The following is an 18,727-nucleotide window of genomic DNA, read 5'->3' as shown; positions in this document are numbered from 1 at the left end:
TTTACAAAACATTAAAAAATTAGCCTGGTGGTTGTGCATGCCTGTAGTCCTCCCTACTTGGGAGGCTGAGGTGAGAGGATTGCTTGAGCTCAGGAGGCTGCAGTGAGCTATGATTGTACCACTGTACTCCAGCCTGGGTGACAGAGTGAGATCCTGCCTTGAAATAAATTAATAATAAATGATGAATAAATAAAAAATAAAAACCTTACAAATAAAAGTAAATAAATAAAACCCCTAAATAAATAAAAATTAAATAAGAAATAAAATAAAAATAAATAAGTAGAATATTTATTGGAGATTTATTCATATAGCCCTAAATTTGAAATGACACAATGATTCATCAATAGACTTATGCAATCTAGGTATGTTATGGCATACTCACAAGATGATATAATATTAATACTTAGCATTAAAAAGAAAATGAACATTGATAGACCTGAGAACACGAATGAATCTCCAAGACATTTTCTATGGAGATGCAAATTATATCTTGATTGGGAATTCAGTTAGATAAGTGTATTCATCTAGTCAAACTCATCAAATTATACAATTGTACACTTAAGATCTGTGCATTTCACTATGTCTCAAGAAAGAGCTCTGTTAAAAAACAAATAAATGAATTTGAGCAAAACAGAATTAGAATGAAAACACCATGTGGAACATGTTATTTACAGTTTATAATTGTTCTAGATAAGCATGGCAGCAAAAGCATCATGAAAATAAATGATTCTATAGATGTTTCCAAGGGGGAATAATAGGATAGATTTTTTAAATGATAAGGATTTTTTAAATGATATAAATAACCTGGAGAAGTCCAGATGTCAAAAACATCCCCAGGGGTTTGGGATCACATCAAATTAAAAACCTTCTGCACAGCAAAGGAAAAAATTGACAAAGTGAAGAGACATCACATGGAGTGGGAGAAAATATTTGCAAACTACCCACCTGGCAAGGGATTAATGGCCAGAATATATAAGGAGCTCAAACAACTCTATAGGAAAAAAATCTAATAATTTAATAAAAAAATAGGCAAAAGATTTGGATAGATATTTCTCAAAAGAAGACATACAAATGGCAAACAGGTATATGAAAAGGTGCTCAACATCATTGATCATCAGAGAAGTGCAAATCAAAACTGCAATGAGATATCAGCTCACCCCAGTTAATACGGCTTATATCCAAAAGACAGGCAATAACAAACGCTTGTGAGGGTGTGGAGAAAAGGGAACCCTGGTACACTGTTGCTGGAGATCTAAATTAGTATAACCACTATGGAGAACAGTTTGGAGGTTCCTTGAAAAACTGCAAATTGAGCTATCCAATGATTTGGCAATCCCACTGCTGGGAAAATCAGTATATCAAAGAGATAACTGCACTCCTGTGTTTGCTAAAGCACTGTTTACAATAGCTAAGATTTGGAAGCAGCCTAAGTGTCCATCAACAGATGAATGGATGAAGAAATTGTGAAACATGTACTCAATGGAGTATTATTCAGCCACGAAAAAGAATGAGACCCAGTCATTTGCAACAATATGGATGAAACTAGGTATCATTAGGTTAAGTAAAATGATCCGGGCACAGAAAGACAAGCAACGCATGTTCTCACATTTGTGGGATCTAATAATCCAAACAATTGAACTCATGGACATAGATAGTAGAAAGATGGTTACCAGAGGCTGGGAAGGGTAGTGGGAGGCTGGCAGGGAGATGGGGATGGTTTGGTTAATGGGTACAAAAAAATAGAAAGAATGAATAAAACCTACTCTTTGGTAGCACAACAGAATGACTATAGTCAATAATAACTTAATTGCACATTTTCAAATAACTGAAAGAGTATAATTGGACTACTTGTAACTCAAAGAATAAATGCTTGATGGGATGGATACCCTATTCTTCATGATGTGCTTATTTCACATTACCTGCCAGTATTGAAACATCTCATGTATCCCATAAATATATACACCTACTATGTATCCACAAAACTTCAAAATAAAAAAATTTAAAAAATAAAGGAGTACTTAATGAAACAGATTTAAAAGACTTGGCTGATTTAGCCAAAGTATACCAAAGTAAATATCTATCTGTCTGTCTGTCTGTCTGCCTGCCTATCTCTTCTGTCTGTCTATCATCTATCTATCTATCTATCTATCTATCTATCTATCTATCTATCTATCTATCTATCTATCTATCATCTATCTATCTATCATCTATCTACCATCTATCTATCTAATCTATCTATCTAAATTAGTTTTATAAGGATATAAAGAGTCATTTTTTTCTTTCACTGTTTTATTGAAAGCATAAAGTTAAGTCAATCTTCTTAAACATACTGTGTTAATTATCATGATTAGTTAAAGAAAAAATGATCTGTGGTCGCCCACACCTGTAGTTCCAGCTACTCGGGAGACTGAGTGGGAAGGATGGCTTGAGCCCAGGAGGCAGAGGTTGCAGTGAGCAGTGATTGCGCCACTGCACTCCAGCCTAGAAAACAAAAGCAGACTCTTTCTCAGAAAAAAAAAAAAAAAGTTACTTTAAAACTTTTTCTAGTTACATAATTTTCAGCAATTCTTCCCATACTTTCAATACCAAAAAGCACATTTGACAGCCCTACTTCTTATAAATTTGAAGAAGTTTGCTTACAGTTATTTTATTTTTCTACATATTTTGCCTGATTTAAAATTTTTATATCCCTGTAGTTAACTTTAAGAAGCATTTTAGATTTTAGTGTGAAACAACATTTGAGATAGATTCAAGGAACTTCCTAACACTGATTCTTTGCACTGGAATAAAAAATCATGAAAGTACAGCTGTGTGAACGTAGAGTTGACAGCACTCTCTGGAATATGTTAGTTGGCACCAGTCTAAAGGCTGGGAGGGTAAACAAGATAACCTGGGAGGTCTTCCAGTAATGCCTACGTGTGTGTGTGTGTGTGTGTGTGTGTATGTATGTGTTTGTGTGTGTGTTGGTGGGGTGAGGTTAGGCAGTTAAGATCTTTACAGCCCAGATATTGTCAACTGGCAATCTACAAAGTCAGTAGACAAAAATCTCATTCTGACTACTGATTTATCACATAACTTGGCTAACCAAGTTTTGTCAATTTAGACTTCTCATGCTGGACTTCTAGATCTAAACCTCTCTAGAGTAATAGAAAAAGGTTTCTGTTTGTTTGTTTTTACTTTTAAAATATGCTCTCTAGTCTTTGCAAAATAGTTACATACACACGTTATATAATTTGGTTAATATTTGCTACTTAATGCTAACAATTTTGTTGCAAAAATCCAATAATAATCACTTTCAAGCTTAGTCTGAACAGTAGTTATTGATTTTTATATAGTACTTAATAAAACAATGTGTTTTTAGTTCTCAATTTATTTCATGAAATACTTTACGCACTCAATAAACATCATCTACAATTAAAATAATTGTTTATCCTGTGATATTTTGTGAGTCTTTTGGATATCTTAATCAACTTTACAAATTTGTTAATTTTTTGATTGGGAAAATTGAGCTAGGTAGCCTACATTTAAATAAACATATAGATGATGTTATGATTTTATTTAATATTTAAGAAAGAAAATACCGTATTGTGTTAAATCAAAATGTATTGAAAACATACCATCAGTGGTATAGATTACATCCCTATTGTTTAGTTCCAAACTAATGCTGTTTAACTTTAAATTCATCTCTTACTTTAGTTTCACATTTAAATTGAAAACTGTTTGTAATTCTTTTCCCCAAATTGTTTCTGACAGAAAATTCTTTTCTTAGTCTCTTGCCACTGAAGCGATTTTCAAGTGTTGCAAATTTGCTCTGTTATCTTTCCCTCTTGAACACAATGTAGGCTATAGTTGGCATTTTAGAAAGGAAAAATGGATTTCTAGAAATTGAACATAATCCAAGCCTCAGACAGAGGGAGAAGGAAAAGTAGGACCATGTACTCCTGAGAAAAGAACGACATAGCTTAGCATTAAACACAACAGTACTGTCTACAACATGCATTGTTAACAATGAAAGCTGCTTTTCATTCACAATTTCAAGCTGAGCAGCTTGTACCTAATAGGTGCTCAGTAAATATGAATAGAGCTAGATTTGCAGTTTGAGTTGATTTGCAAGTTAGTATGTAATGCTAAATGTTAAACAGTATTGCTTAACCAAGTCAAAGTGTTCCTGTACATGTGCATTTGAAATCCAGGAAATAATTTCTGCTCAGTTAGGAAGTTTTGCCCCACCCATGTTACACATTTGCATCTGTTTTTATATGCTTTTGATCCAATCTTGGGTTTTCTTATTTTTTCATTGTTGAGAATTTGGTGGGAAAAATTGGGGACAGGGTCTTGGTTCTCATAAAAGTATTTTTCGATAATATCTTGAAAAATAAGGTAAATATTTTTCTGCTAATGAAGCTGTGTCAAAAGACCAAATAAGAATTGCTATTCACAATGAATTTTTCTCAAACTCACTCCACATATAATTTTTTTTTTTTTTTTTGAGATGGAGTTTCACTCTTGTTGCTCAGGCTGGAGAGCAATGGCACAACTTCGTCTCACTTCAGCCTCTGCCTCCTGGGTTCAAATGATTCTCCTGCCTCAGTCTCCTGACTAGCTGGGATTATAGGCACCTGCCACCATGCCCAGCTATTTTTTTGTTTTAGTTTTTAGTACAGACATGGATTTGCCATGTTAGCCAGGCTGGTCTCGAACTTCTGACCTCAGGTGGTCCACCTGCCTCAACTTCCCAAAGTGCTGGGATTACAGGCGTGAGCCGCTCGCTGCACCTGGCCTCCATATGGAATTTTATGTTATTTGTTTGGTATGTAAGCACATATAGAATCTGTTTCTGTCCATTTAAACATGTTATTTTATTTATTTTTATAGTTAAGTCAATGAGGGTTTGTAAATTATGAGTTTTACTTTTTTGGGGGAAAGGATGGTGTGTATTCCCTTGACAGCTAGTATAGTATCTGCCATATGAAAAAGTTTAATAAAATGATAGTTAAATTTTTATAGCCATAATCTAAATGAATGTATATTGGCCTGAAAAGACAAACAAACATGAAAGCAGCTGAGTGCAAGGTTCCCTTTGAGTCAGTTCAGAATCCTCAGAAACAATAAATATGGCCTTCTATGTCAGAGATAAGAGGCAAGGCACATTACATACATGAATATCTAGTTTTGCTTATCAATCGAATGCAGATAATATTAGTAATATTTACTTTTATTATTGAATTCTTTTCTCAGAATATAACTAGGGGTAATGAAAAGCAGGATTAAAGGAGCGAGGAAAGGAAGTTTCTGTTAGTAAAGTCTACCCTAAAGTGACTTCAAGAGAACAAGACAATTTAAAATTTCAACAAGCAACACATTAATCACAGATGAAAAAATGCTCAATTTGACTAATGCTAGTTCCATGACCTATATTTCATCTAGAATCAAGCCACCTCAGAGGGTAATTAGGTGATTGCTTGCAGGAAGTTACCCTTTGTTCCCCATTTTCCCACCTTCTTTTGTTCCCCAATCGTGTGCCCAAAATGGTGGCTAAATGATAATCATTCAATAGACATGAAAACTGTTTTCCTCTTTTTTCTTTTACTAAATACATATTGTATTAAATGAAATTATAGATTTTTGCATAATGTCTCATAACTGTTATTAAAATTTTTATAGTCATCATCATTATTGTTAGTGGTTCTCTCTGGACATTGTAGGACTTCTGAATATACACCAAAGCTTTATAAATTCATTAGGATTCCATGATTGAATATGGGATATCCTGCATGATTTTGGGTAAGAAGAAAAGAGACACTATATCCTTTAGTTTCTGTGCCACTATTAACATAGTTAACGACACAGACTTTTATCCTTCAGAGATTGCTGTCCTGTTTACATATTGCTTGAATTTACTAGGTAATACATATTAATGAGCTTTTTTAGCCCTTCATTCTTTCAGATGCATTCAGTTTCTCTTTCAAATGAGTTCACCTAATCCTTTCCATTACCCTTGTCAGCTCTGTTCTGTGTAATGATTATTTACATGGCTTCCTAGAGTTATTTTAAGTTTTGCTGGTTTCCTTCAAAAGCAGAAAAAGAATAAAGCCTGTCATAACTGGAAACATGTAAAGCACAACTTAGGTTTGAGATAATTTTTGTTTTCATTATGTGTTAAAACCAATGTGGCATAGGCTGGTTAGTGATGTTGATATGTTTTCAAAGTCATGCCTTATTTGAGGCTGTGAACACACATCAAGGGGCGAGAAAATGAAGCAGAACTTTAAGTACATTTGCTGTTTCTATACAAAAGCAATTTTTGTTGTACTTAGTTGTGATTGTAGGAATAACACTTGCATTTTGCAGAGTCTAAACATCCTGTACTGTGGTCAATGCCATGCAGATTACTGAAAATGCTCCCTAGTGTTAGATATTCATAATATCTCTGATTTATTTATTTTTTATTTCTTAGAGACAGGATCTTGCTCTGTCGCACAGGCTGGAGTGCAGTGGCATGATCATAGCTCACTTTAACCTTGAACTCCTGGGCTCAAGTCATCTTCCTGCTTGAGTCTCTGGAGTATCTAGAACTACAGGCATGTGCCACCATTCCCAACTAATTTTTTTTTTTTAAATTTTTGTAGAGACAGGGTCTTGCTATGTTGCACAAGCTGGTCTCAAACTCCTGCCCTCAAGTGATCCTCCTGCCTTAGTCTCCCAAAGTGCTGGGATTATAGGCATAGACCACTGCACCTGTACTATGATTTATTTTTAAAGGAACAAAACCCAAAGGAAAAGTGAGACACAGAATTTTGGAATTTGCATTAACACTGTGACAGAGCAAAAAGATAAAGCTCAAAAAGAAATTCAGTAACCTCCTGGCACGTTTAATAGGAGGCATTGATGTGGTTACGTGCCGATTTGAATGCATGCTCCATAGATTACTATACTTATGAACTTGGATAAGTTAATTTTTCTTCAATTAGATATGTCATGTTTTATCAAATATATTTCACATATAAGTACATGTAAAACCAATTACTATTAAAACAGATGAGAAGCACAAAGCTAGATATTTAAATACAGGTGCTTAGTGGATTCTTTCAGAGGATGAGATAAACACAGCCTCTGAGTAAAATCCTGGCTTAATTTGCCTAACAGTTTTTAAAGACTCTTTTCTGGGGAGGTATTGTCCTGGGGATTTGGGGGATCTGCCAAGTGGCAAGCCCAAGTACAGTCCAGCCAACTGAAACATGGTGAGGGGAGGTGAGCTTTTCTGCAATCTCAGTTTCCAGGCTCATTGTGATCAACAGACAGCTCTCAGGAGTAGGGAAAAAAAGAAAACAAAAATTCACTGGGGAGAAGTGAGTGTTCTCAAATGACCCAAGAGGCAGCATGGCTTTGAAGAGAGAGCAAGAACTTCATGAAGACATGTCAGGAGAGCTACCTGTAGGTACAGTTCAAGTCTTGGCTCACCTAGACTTTGTCAGGTCCAAAAGATGGTACAAATGGTAGATGGGATATTTGTGATGTTAGCCCTTAATATAGCTTTCCAATACAGACTATTTGCCTCCTATACTTGGAGCACAGCTGTTGTCCTGAAATCTCCCTTCTTAAGCATTATTTTTGTCTCTCTCTGTGTTAGACCTTCTCTATCCTGTTACCCATGTCTTTGTCTTCTTTCTGGTTTATTTATTTCTTATATGTATGTGATTTGTATTTTGTCTCTGGAAGCCTGTAAAATCTTCTGTTTGCCTCCAGTGTTCTAAATGTTCACAACAATGTGTGTCCACTGAGCTGGGAACACTGGTTTTTAATCTTGAAATTTTTTGTACTTCAGATAAGTGAATTGAACTATTTCTTTGATGATTTCCTTTTTCTTTTTTTCTTCATCTCTCTTTCCAGAAACTATTATTTGGCTAATTCTGGACATTTTTTTTTTAAAGTCTTCTTTTAATTTTCCACTTCTAATTGCTCTCTTTTTTGAGAATTTGCTCAATTCAATCTTTCAAACTGAGATTAACTTTCTGCTTTACTTCCAAGAGATGTTTTAGCATTGACTGTTTCTATTTCTATTTTATAGGATTTGTATAAGTACTTGTTCCATGGATGCAATAATTTCTTTTAGCCCTTAAAGGATAATATAGCAGTTTTTTTAGTAGGTTCCTTCAAGTTCCTTTCCTTAAAAAAATCAATTTTTATGTTTATATCTCAAGGTGGAGAATTTTCTCAGCTATCTGGTAATAATTGGTTGTCTGTGCTTATTTAATAGTGAGATATTAAAATGCTGATTAGCAACTTAGCATATTGGTGGGACTTGTCAGTATTATTTTCCCTTTAGGATGCTGTTTCTTTGTTATTTTGTGGAAACTTGGTCTTTTCCTCTTGGATGTGTCAGATTTCAAAAAGAGGATTCTCATTCTCTTGCCTAGAAGATATAACCCTAGCTGTCGACATCCTGGCAACCAAGTGGGGAAAGAAGCCGGGAATTTAGCATTCAGGGTGAATATTCTTGTCTAGTTCCTCTGTCTTGAGTATGCTAACACACTCTAACTGTGCCTGGTGTTGCCAGTGAAGAACCCTCTGTTTTCCCTTCTTTAGGAAAAAAAAAGTCTAAACTTCTCATGTAGGAAAGAACAGTCACTCAAAAGCACAGAATGTGAAGAGAAACCTAAGAATCTACCTGCTTTGTAAACTTCTAATACTCAAACATGCTTATTTTAACCTCAAACTTGTATCTGCTTCACACAATCATTTCTGGAGATAGTAGATATCATCAATTCCTGACCATTTTGGAGAATATGTGACTTAAATTGTTTTAATTCAGGCTTTTCTATTGTAAATTTAGGTTTTATGTAACAGTACATATGAGTTAGTTAGATGGATTAGTAAATAACATTAAGAACAAGTCAAACTTAACAGCAAAAGCATCAGAAAACAGATCATCTGATAACTAACATAACATTGGGTTGGAGACTCAGGAAATTATTAAATTTGAATCTAAAATAATATGGTCTAACATAAATCTCAAAAGACTTATTGTTGTTTCCAGGTGTGCATCTTAAGAAACTTGAAGGGTTTGTATATTTGAACTCAAAACCAGATACTGCTCAAAGATGCGTAGCTGAATTTTGCTCTGAGTTTTGTGGTTGACCTGAAATCCCAATACAAAGGAAAAGTCCAAGAGTGTGAAACCATATCAACCCAAATATGAGACTGTTCATGTGAATACTCTGTGAACTGAGACCACTAAGGATCCCTTGACTCTAATTACAGTGTGGTCTCATTCAATAAAATGTAGGAAGATCATGTGATTTCTTTATTGATTCTGGCACCTGTTAAATCTTTATTAAATACACATATGTTCTGAAGTAACTCTCCAATTATACAATACATCTTTAAATACAATACATTGATTCATATAACTCACCATTTTAATAATGTGCTATAAAGAGATGTTAAGCAAGTCATGTATTAGGTATTCCAGTTTCTAACTGTAAATGTAAAGACTGGTAAAGTTTAATTTGTAAGGATGATATTAGGGAAACTTATGACATATAATAGCAGTCCTAACAACCAAATATAAAAGAAACACACAAAACAACCATACTTTTGAAGGGACCAAATGTTTTTAATACCTTAAAAAGAAGCTTAAAAATTATAAATATGTTACCAAAGATTTGGTTATATTACTTATACACAGTTTGGTGGAATATTTTTATATGCATAAGAAAAAAATCAATGAGAATATAGAAATTATCATATTATGTTCAAAAACGTCACATATGGTGTTTCACAATGCGTAATTCATTCTGTGGATTACTTTAATACAATTCTGATAATAACCATAAGATAAATGTTATTTTTTTTGCATGGTTATGTATTTTTTGAATTACCTTTTTTTCTTCCTCAAGAGTAATATATTCATTAAAGAATTATAGAGATTCTATTACGCTAGCATATGTTTTTAAATACCAACACAGGTAGTGTGAAACTGAAAATAAATGTGTGACATTAGGATTCTGTCTAGTTATCACTATTTATTTGAATTTCCTTTGAAGAAGGAAGTAAAATATATATATATACTATTAGAACTAATATTAATACTATTTTGTGGCATGAGCAGGGCTGTGCCACAGTAGATGGTTGAGGGGTTCTGCTTTTGAATTCACTGGAATGGCAGAGTCTGGATTTAGCCTCCCTTATGAAACAATAAAAAAAAATCTGAAAAAAAACAATAAAACCAACATATATTCCTATATTTATTTATTATACATGTATATGAATACCTGCTGTGTGCTAGGGTTTGAGGTAAGGAAGAGTGTACGGTAGAAAGCAAAACAAAAGTGCTGCTGTTATCAAGCTTACAATCTACTGGGGGAGACATAAAGCAAATAATCACTCCTTAGGAAACAAACGTGGGCCACTTGCAGTTCTTGCCTAAACAGAACAGAACATCAGCTACTCCTATATTAATTTTAGAGTGTATATGTAATATATTCTTATAGTTTTATTCCTAATCTTAGAAACCTGTAAAACTAATGTGTCTCTATTAATTACATATTATTCCATATGATAATCACATTTCTTTGTGATTACACGTCCATGTACCAAACTTCACTGATGCAACCCATTTGGCAGAAAAATTCATAGTTTGTCTTTTTGCAAAATGACAGATTGAACCACAAATTGAACTTGAGTGAACTCTATTATATTATACCAATTTAAAATTAAAAGTGGTTGATTTCAGATATTTATTTGTTTGTTCAGCTATAAAAATCCTCATATCCTTTAAACTACACAAACTCTGTCTTAAACCCACTCCATTTCCCCCATAAAGAAATATTGAGCAAATAACATATACTTGTCAACTTCTTTATTTTTTCAAGGGTTTTTTTCATTGAGTATAATTATTTTTTTTCTAAATAAAATGTTCCTAAAATATACCAAGATAAACATTGAATACACTAAAAATGTGATTTTTTAAAAACAAACTTTCTTTATTATGTAAATAAAATATGTAAACTCCAACTATTGATATACTTAGGGTGAGTGGCTTCACTTTGACATCATATGTAAAATGGCATGGAGATTACTTGTAAATTATAATCTAAGGAAGTGAGAATGGATTTCAAGCTAGGCTAAGAGCTATTAAAGGGGATAATAGACTTTTGATGTCTGTCTTTTCACAGTAGCACAATAGCTAATTCATGTGACTTCTGACCTTTTAGTGTCTTGTAACCAAGTATTGGCATTAATCTACTACTTATCTGTCACCCACCACATTTGATAGTCCCAATCTCTGTTTTCAATTATCAGTCATTAGAGAAGGCACTGAGCAATTTCAGAAGAAAACTCACAAAACCTTTGACCTGTTTTTGTCATGTAACCACAAATATTCACTGTAGATAAATTATCAACTCACTGATTTCAAGATGTAAAGGAAAGTCTTTTGTGTACATAGACTTACTGTAACCTCTATCACCTAAAGGTGGTTAAAAACTGTTTTATTTTACTGATGGAGCAGAAGAATTCACAAGATCATTTAGTGAAATCTGGTGAGATTAGAATGGTTGACCTCTAGCTGCCAGACAATCTGTAAAAGGAACAGATTTTTTCAACTAAAGAAAATGTAAGAGCTAAATATTGACCAAAAGATGGCTATCAGACAGTTATGCCTTTATTTTAAGTTGTTACAGGTAAACACAAAACATTCTCAAATATTTGTACATAGTGTCATTGAAATCTGTTATTTGTGTAGTAAATATACTCATTCATCATTAACCATTTTTCATTATACAGAATGAATCAGTCAAGTACCACCCTTTGTGGGTATTCTAAGCTAATTTTTGACATTTAATATTAACATTTAACCCAAAAAGATGTGTATTTGCTTCTAACATTCACTTAATAATTTTTCCTTTCTAAAATGCTCATAATAAAAACAATAGTAAACTATGTGTATACTTTGGAATGCATTGTTATCCTCAGTGATAAAAATAACTTAATGACTTTAAGACTTAAAAAAAATTTGTAAGAACCAGTAAATTTGATTACATTGATATTTCTTGGCAATTTGTGAACCTTCAAATATGTGCTACGTGTTCCACCAATATATAAACAAGATGTCAAGTAAATACAACTATTTTTTATCTATCCACTGTTGTAGGAACCTAGCCTGCAGTTTTTTTTAACTCCATAATAACAAACATTTTTAAAAAAACCACAATGACATCTAGCTTCTAGAAAATTTTATTAAGATACCAAATGATTAATTTACCTCTGCTTCCTAAGAGCACTCAGGTCAGAGGAAAACCCTTCCTCTTAGAATTTTCTGCTATATTACTTAACAATCCTAATGAGTCCTTTCTAACAGCCTTTTACTGAGATTTGCTGTGGCATCCATCTCATAATACAAGTTGAAACAAGTCAATACACCCAACTTTGTTCATCTGCAAGTGTGTTCCCAGTGTTCTATTGTCTCCACAACACTGACTTAAGGTAGAGGAAAAAGGAAGAAACTAAATGCATAGGAGGAGAGAGCACGCTAAGAATGAGCATAGGAGCTTGTGAGTAAGGCTAAAGCAGAAACATTGTTCTGGAATGGAATAGGAAAACTTTGCCCTGAGACAGATGTAGCAGTTGTTATTAGTTGAAACTTTCATGCAAAGAATATTAGGAGTAATAAGACCTAGATATTATCTCCGGCTTTGTGATAACTAACTCTGTGACAGTGAGAAAGTTAATATTGTTTATCTGTACCATGAGGGAGATAATGGAAGCTCCACCTTGTTGGATCAAATTAGGGAAGAAACAAAAAATTAAAATTTATTAATTATATTAACTCCATCATTAATTAATTTATTGCTACAATTGTTTATTTGTTATTAATTTAATTATTAAATATATAATTTTCATACCAATGCTTGGTATGCATAGCTGTTATCATTACAGTATTCTAAATAATCACTGAAAGCTCATTGCTAGGCCTAATTTAAAGAAAACAGGAACACCTTGAGACCAACTTCATTCTAATTTTAGAGCTTTATGTAAGGCTTAATTCTTGTTTCTAAACTATTATATTTTTAAAGTAAACTAATATTCAATCAACAATTAAATTTCTTAATTTTCAAAATTATATGCATTATATTTAAATTGATTTTGAAAATCAATTTGTTTAGTTATAGTAGAATATTACAATTATTTAACTATCTAATAATTCTTTGAGATTTTGCTTCTTTATAAAACTGTATTCATGAAGTATTTATGAGTAAGAGGATAATAACTGTAGAAAATTTGAAAGTCAATTGAAATTATCCTTTGAAACAAAACATTCAGGGGGACAATTTTCTTTCATTCAGGTCACATATTACTGTGTATTAACAGGCTCTTAAGACTTCTGGAATCTGGAGTTTGCCACACTCTCTGGAATGGTTATCCATTCATGGAAAACATGTACATATTATTTCACTGACCAATAAATAAGTCTTTATAGAACTAGGTTTATGTTTTTTGGTGGACTAGTTAGCGAAGGATATCTTGGAAAGTGATGCATCTTGGTAGTCACATGATATCATTGCTTTTTTTTCACTTTTACAATGCAACACAGATTAGTAATAATTCTATGAGTAATCTCTTAATGATTTTTTGCACTCAGCAGCAAACAATGATCTGTATTCTTTCAACAGCTGGCTAGGCTCCTGGGAGAATGCTATGTTTGCCTTACAGCTACTGCTGCTATTTGTGTCTTCCAAGTTACAGCTCTTGTGTGGGAGATTAAGACTGATTGCCCATGAATGCATCTCCTTAAAACTGCAGATAAATCACTACATAGATAAAACTGTAATCCTCTGTTAATTAATTCTACTCTTCAGATAATGTAGACATGAAAATATTTAGCCCAGGACAATTTCATCCAGTTTCTATTAGTGATAAAGTCATTCAGAGAGATATCTGCTTGGGAGGAAAAAAAAAAAAACAACTTCTATCAGTCATTAACTTCTGTTAACTTGTATCTCAACAATAAAAGTCTTCAGTGTGTGTCTTAAACAGAGTTTAACCTTTGCAGAACTTTGACAATTCAGAGCACTTAGGACATAGTTTGGTGCTTATATAAAGGCAATTCTGCTTCTTTTCACTATCAGTCCATTAATCAAGGGATGTGAATAATTTGATTCATATTTTACATCTTGTATGCTTTGATGTTACCACTTTTTAAACCAAAATATAATAATAAATTATTTCTCGTCTTCTAGCAGTGCAGTTGAGTTTTCTATTTCTCTAGATAGCTCTGTAATTTCACATAGTTTGGAGTACACACAAAGAAACCTGCTCCCTAGAAGCAGAAGGAAGTGTGTTTACCATCATTGTTGTGTTTGTGATTTGGGTGGTAAAATGCATACGTTTTGCTGAAGTTTTGATGTTTTATTTTCTGTGAGTTTGTGTATATGTGTGTGGGTATAGGAAAGCAACTTGTTTTAATTTTTTTAGAGAGTGCTGTTGGCAACCATCAGCTCTAATAAATAAACAACCCTATGTTGATGGACTTATTTGAATGGAATAATTTTACATGATAATATTTGGGATGATCTACACCTCCATCCATAAAGTGTATCATTGTAAAGTTTCCTTTTTTCATTTTTATGGTGATATTAAATGGCTTACACCTGGAAATCTTCAAAACGTGTGTGTGTCATAAATGACAACGAGAGAAGAGTCTGGGATTAGTGAAGTCTATGTATGGCTGATTGCAAAATGCACCCCCCTCTTGGTCTTGTTAGACAGGTCAGCACATGTAAGAATTTGGACAGGCTGCTGTGGTCTCCTTTTAAATACAATTATTAGAAGCAAATTGATTGACACAAGTGTTTGTTACTAAACACTCTTTCTATTCTCACACGAGAGAAATGTCATTTTTGGTCTGAGATAAGGGATGGTACTAGGAAAAAAAGCATTAACCCCTGATCTCAGTGTGTCTTTACTCTGTGTCCTTCTATCCCCTTTAACAAGTCTGGGTCTGGCTTAAATGAGCCAAACCTTCTGCCTTTTTCTTTGTCTTGTTTTATTTGTTTTTATATGGTAATTAAGAGATGCTTTTTCACCACCAAAGAGGGAATGTGTTTAGGGCTTTTATGGAGTCTTGCGTATCTATATCTGATAAAACAGATTTTACTGGAAATACTGGTAAAGATTCTGGAAATTCATGGTATTTGGTTGATGTAAAATACACATTAAGGAATGAATTAAAAGGGCCGAATACATGAATCTCAAAGCCAATAATAGTATACACTTCTCTGTTTTTTTTCTTCTCATTTACTTGTGTATCTTTTAACCTTCCCAAGTCATTTACCACTGCAGCAGGTTATAGCATACTGTAATATACAGAAAGACAGAATGCTTAATATTTACCAAATTTGTCACAATGTGAATAAGACAAAGATCTTTCTTAAAAAGCTGACATTTAAGGAGTGTTAAATGTGTGTGTTTGTTCTTTTTCATCTACTTTGGGAGTTTTGATTTTGGTAGCAGCTCTGGTAAATAAAAGGTTGGGTATGAAGGAATTCTGCCGGTGAATCACAATTATGTCAAAATTAAAAGCTATAATTAAATTTCAACATATGGTTGTAGTGAAAGTATGATGTTACATTAACATATATAGTATATAATACTCAAATTATATAATCATTTGTTTATTCATAAAATATTCCTTAGATAAGAAATGTAATCAATATTAAATAAGTGAATAAAAACACATGTGCTAAGATAAAGATAGGAGGAGGTGTATTCTAAAAGAATGAACTGAGTCCAGAAAGAATGGCATGTCTTTATTATGGGAGCATCATAAAGGGAAGGGGAAGGGTTCTTTGGAGAGAGGATAATGAAAGCACTGAAACAAGGTCAACTTTCCCAAGAAATAATTAGATTGAAAACATAACAAAACAAAACAATATTCAGAAAAACACACTCCGGCTGTGTTAATGAGGGCTTGGAAATTGAAATCCTGGGATGAAATCTATCTTCTGATTACAAGTTTTGGGCTCTTTGACAAGTTATAAAACTAGTGGACATAAGTAGGGTCACGGGGATTAAATGAAATATGTACCACGCAAATGATACTTAAATAAGTTACCATGGCTTCAGCCAAGGGGGAATGCAGCAGGAGTTGCTGAGTGGAAAGAGATGACTAGATTTTGACCCATTCATGCAATTTTTCATTCAATTAATATTTATTAAAAGACTTCTCTGGATTATGTATTGCGATGTGTTAGATGCTACATACTTTTTGGTGATCAAATTCCTTATTCTGTTCTTCACTTTTTTGTGTACTGCTGAAAGACATTGTTTAAACTAAGTGCAGAACAGTAGGATGTCATTATGTAGGTGGTATAGGTATTGAACGAAGATTTATAATAAACTTTAGGAGACAGACATCTGTTACCATGTAGCTGTCATCACCCAATTTCTTATTCTTAAGTCAGGGATATTAATATTTGCCACCTCCCTAGTGTTACTGTTTGAGGTAACTGAGATTACATTGTTGAATATTTGTGGGCATCATTAGGCTGTAAGTCTTATTCCATTACTCATTCCAATATGTCCCATGGAATTTATTGTTGCAATTATGATTCAAAGCAGTAGGATATAAGGATTTGAGTCACCAGACAAGTCTGCAATGCAATTTCGTTCTGTGTGGTATATTTAATACAAAATTTTATTAAACTCTTTGAAAATGAGTCCCCTTAAGGGTTTAAGTTAAATAGCTTGGATTAGAAAACTGAAATTTTATAATAATGGCTGAAATTCTAGCTTTCTACTTTATTACACTAACATCTCACAGGGGATTCCAGAACGGTAGATTACTTTACATAACATGAATTCAATACTCATCTGCATTAAGCAGGTGCACACTTTAGGTTGGATCCTAGCAAACTCATGTCTTAGCCTTTATTTTTAGGACTATACTTGTTGCTTTTTGGTTAAAATTTTAAATTTACAATTTAATATTAATTAAAAATGAATAATGGTTGTTATCACTTAGAATTATGAATATTGTCCTTCAGAATGGAGAAAATATATTTTCAAATGGCTGGTTGGTGCATATATCATGAATATAGTATTTGTCAAGCAGGGTCTGGGACAGTGCCACCTAGGCCAACACATGACAATTTCTGCAGCAAAGCAATAAATATTTATAGAAACTGGGATAAAAAGAGACTTTAAATCACTTCATGTCAGTTAACTTCTGGTTCTTCTGTCAAAAGAGCTTGAAAACAAACTCATAGTTTTCAGAATGTTTTGGATTTTGGACTTGTAAATACAAGATTTTAGGTCTGTGTTAATAAAATAGGACAAAGCCATAGTGTGTAAGCAGACGCAGCATATCCTGACATTTAACAACCATGGATTGGTGACACCAAATGCCTGGGTTCAAAGTTTTTGGTAAGGTATTTATTCCCCATGCTTCCACAGTTGCTTCATTTCTAAAATGAGGATAATAAGAGAACCTACCTTGTAGGCTGTTATGAGGCAGAATATGTTAATATTAATAAGATGATAAAATACTGAGAATATAGTCTGGCATATAAATGCTATTTAGATATGGTCACATGATGTCATCTACTTCATTTAAATTTAGGATAAGAAAATAAGAATACAGTGAGTTAGATTTAGTTCCCTGAAAGCAAAAGTTGTGGCTAGTTTTAGCATTCTTACATGCACATCAGTTACTAGCTACTTAGGTAGCAGGCATTTTCTTCCCCTAGACTTCCACTCTCACACAGCCCAGTCAAATGGACAAAAGGGAGAGGAAGGAGGAGTGTGCAGTCTGCACTATCATGGCAGTCTGCACTATCACCAGAGACGAGATTTAAATTATGGACCAAAATAACATCTTACAAATGGGTTTTTTGTCCTTATTTAGGAAAAGTTGATTAATAATCTCTCTGGAAATGGACCTTTCTTAGGACCAAGATAATGATATTTTAAGAGAATAATTTTATGAATCATGTGAGGTGGTGTTACTGTAGTCAGACAGCCAAAGAGCATCATCCTTGCCAAGATCCACAGGACAAAGATGCTTCCAACTGGGTGCAGTGGGGAACACCTATAGTAGTCCCAGCTACTTGGGAGGCTATGGCAGGAGGATGGCTTGAGTCCAGGGTTTCTGTAAAATAAAATTTAAAAAAATATGCCCCCAAATGTAGCTACATTTTTCTGTATGCCTGCTTTAGAGTCTGAGATGGAGGTGAGGATCAGCTTCTTGCTCTCTCTTGAACCACCTTCCACTCTTCTGGGGAAAATAAACCAGAGATTACTATGGAGGATGAAGGCAAAGAATTGTGGGTTCCTTTGTCAGGAGCTTCAAATGTGGCCACCCATCTGACCTTGGAACATGATGTTCTAGCAGCCTGGGCTCCGTGGCATTGTTCCTGATGGTCATTATCATCTTTTCCCTTCCATAATCTTAATGCTTCTAGCTTAGGATCCTAAGTTTCATATAGGTATAGCAGTGTTATAAATTTTAATTAATCTTCTAAAGATTTCCAAGTTTCGAGCTTTGTGAATCAATTAATACCACTTGTACAATACACTATCTTACACAGCCAGATTATATAATAATATGTCTGACACTTACTGTCCTAAATTCTTCAGCATTTCTTAATATTCCCAAAAGGAACAGTTCTTTGACTTCATTTGTTTGGAAGGTTACTAAAGAGGGAAAATATGTTCCCCTCTCAATTCT

The 18,727-nt window shown here is 33.6% G+C and overlaps 1 protein-coding gene across 1 annotated transcript in view; it reads left to right on the top strand.

Moving 5' to 3' along the window:
• BMP5 (bone morphogenetic protein 5) overlaps positions 1-18,727 on the top strand; it is a 124,314-nt gene that overhangs the window by 36,039 nt on the left and 69,548 nt on the right. The gene's annotated exons all lie outside the window — the stretch shown is intronic.

The sequence above is a fragment of the Pan paniscus genome, chromosome 5 (assembly GCF_029289425.2).
Source record: "Pan paniscus chromosome 5, NHGRI_mPanPan1-v2.0_pri, whole genome shotgun sequence".
NCBI classification, from domain to species: Eukaryota; Metazoa; Chordata; class Mammalia; order Primates; family Hominidae; genus Pan; species Pan paniscus.
This window is presented reverse-complemented; position numbering and strand designations above follow the sequence as displayed.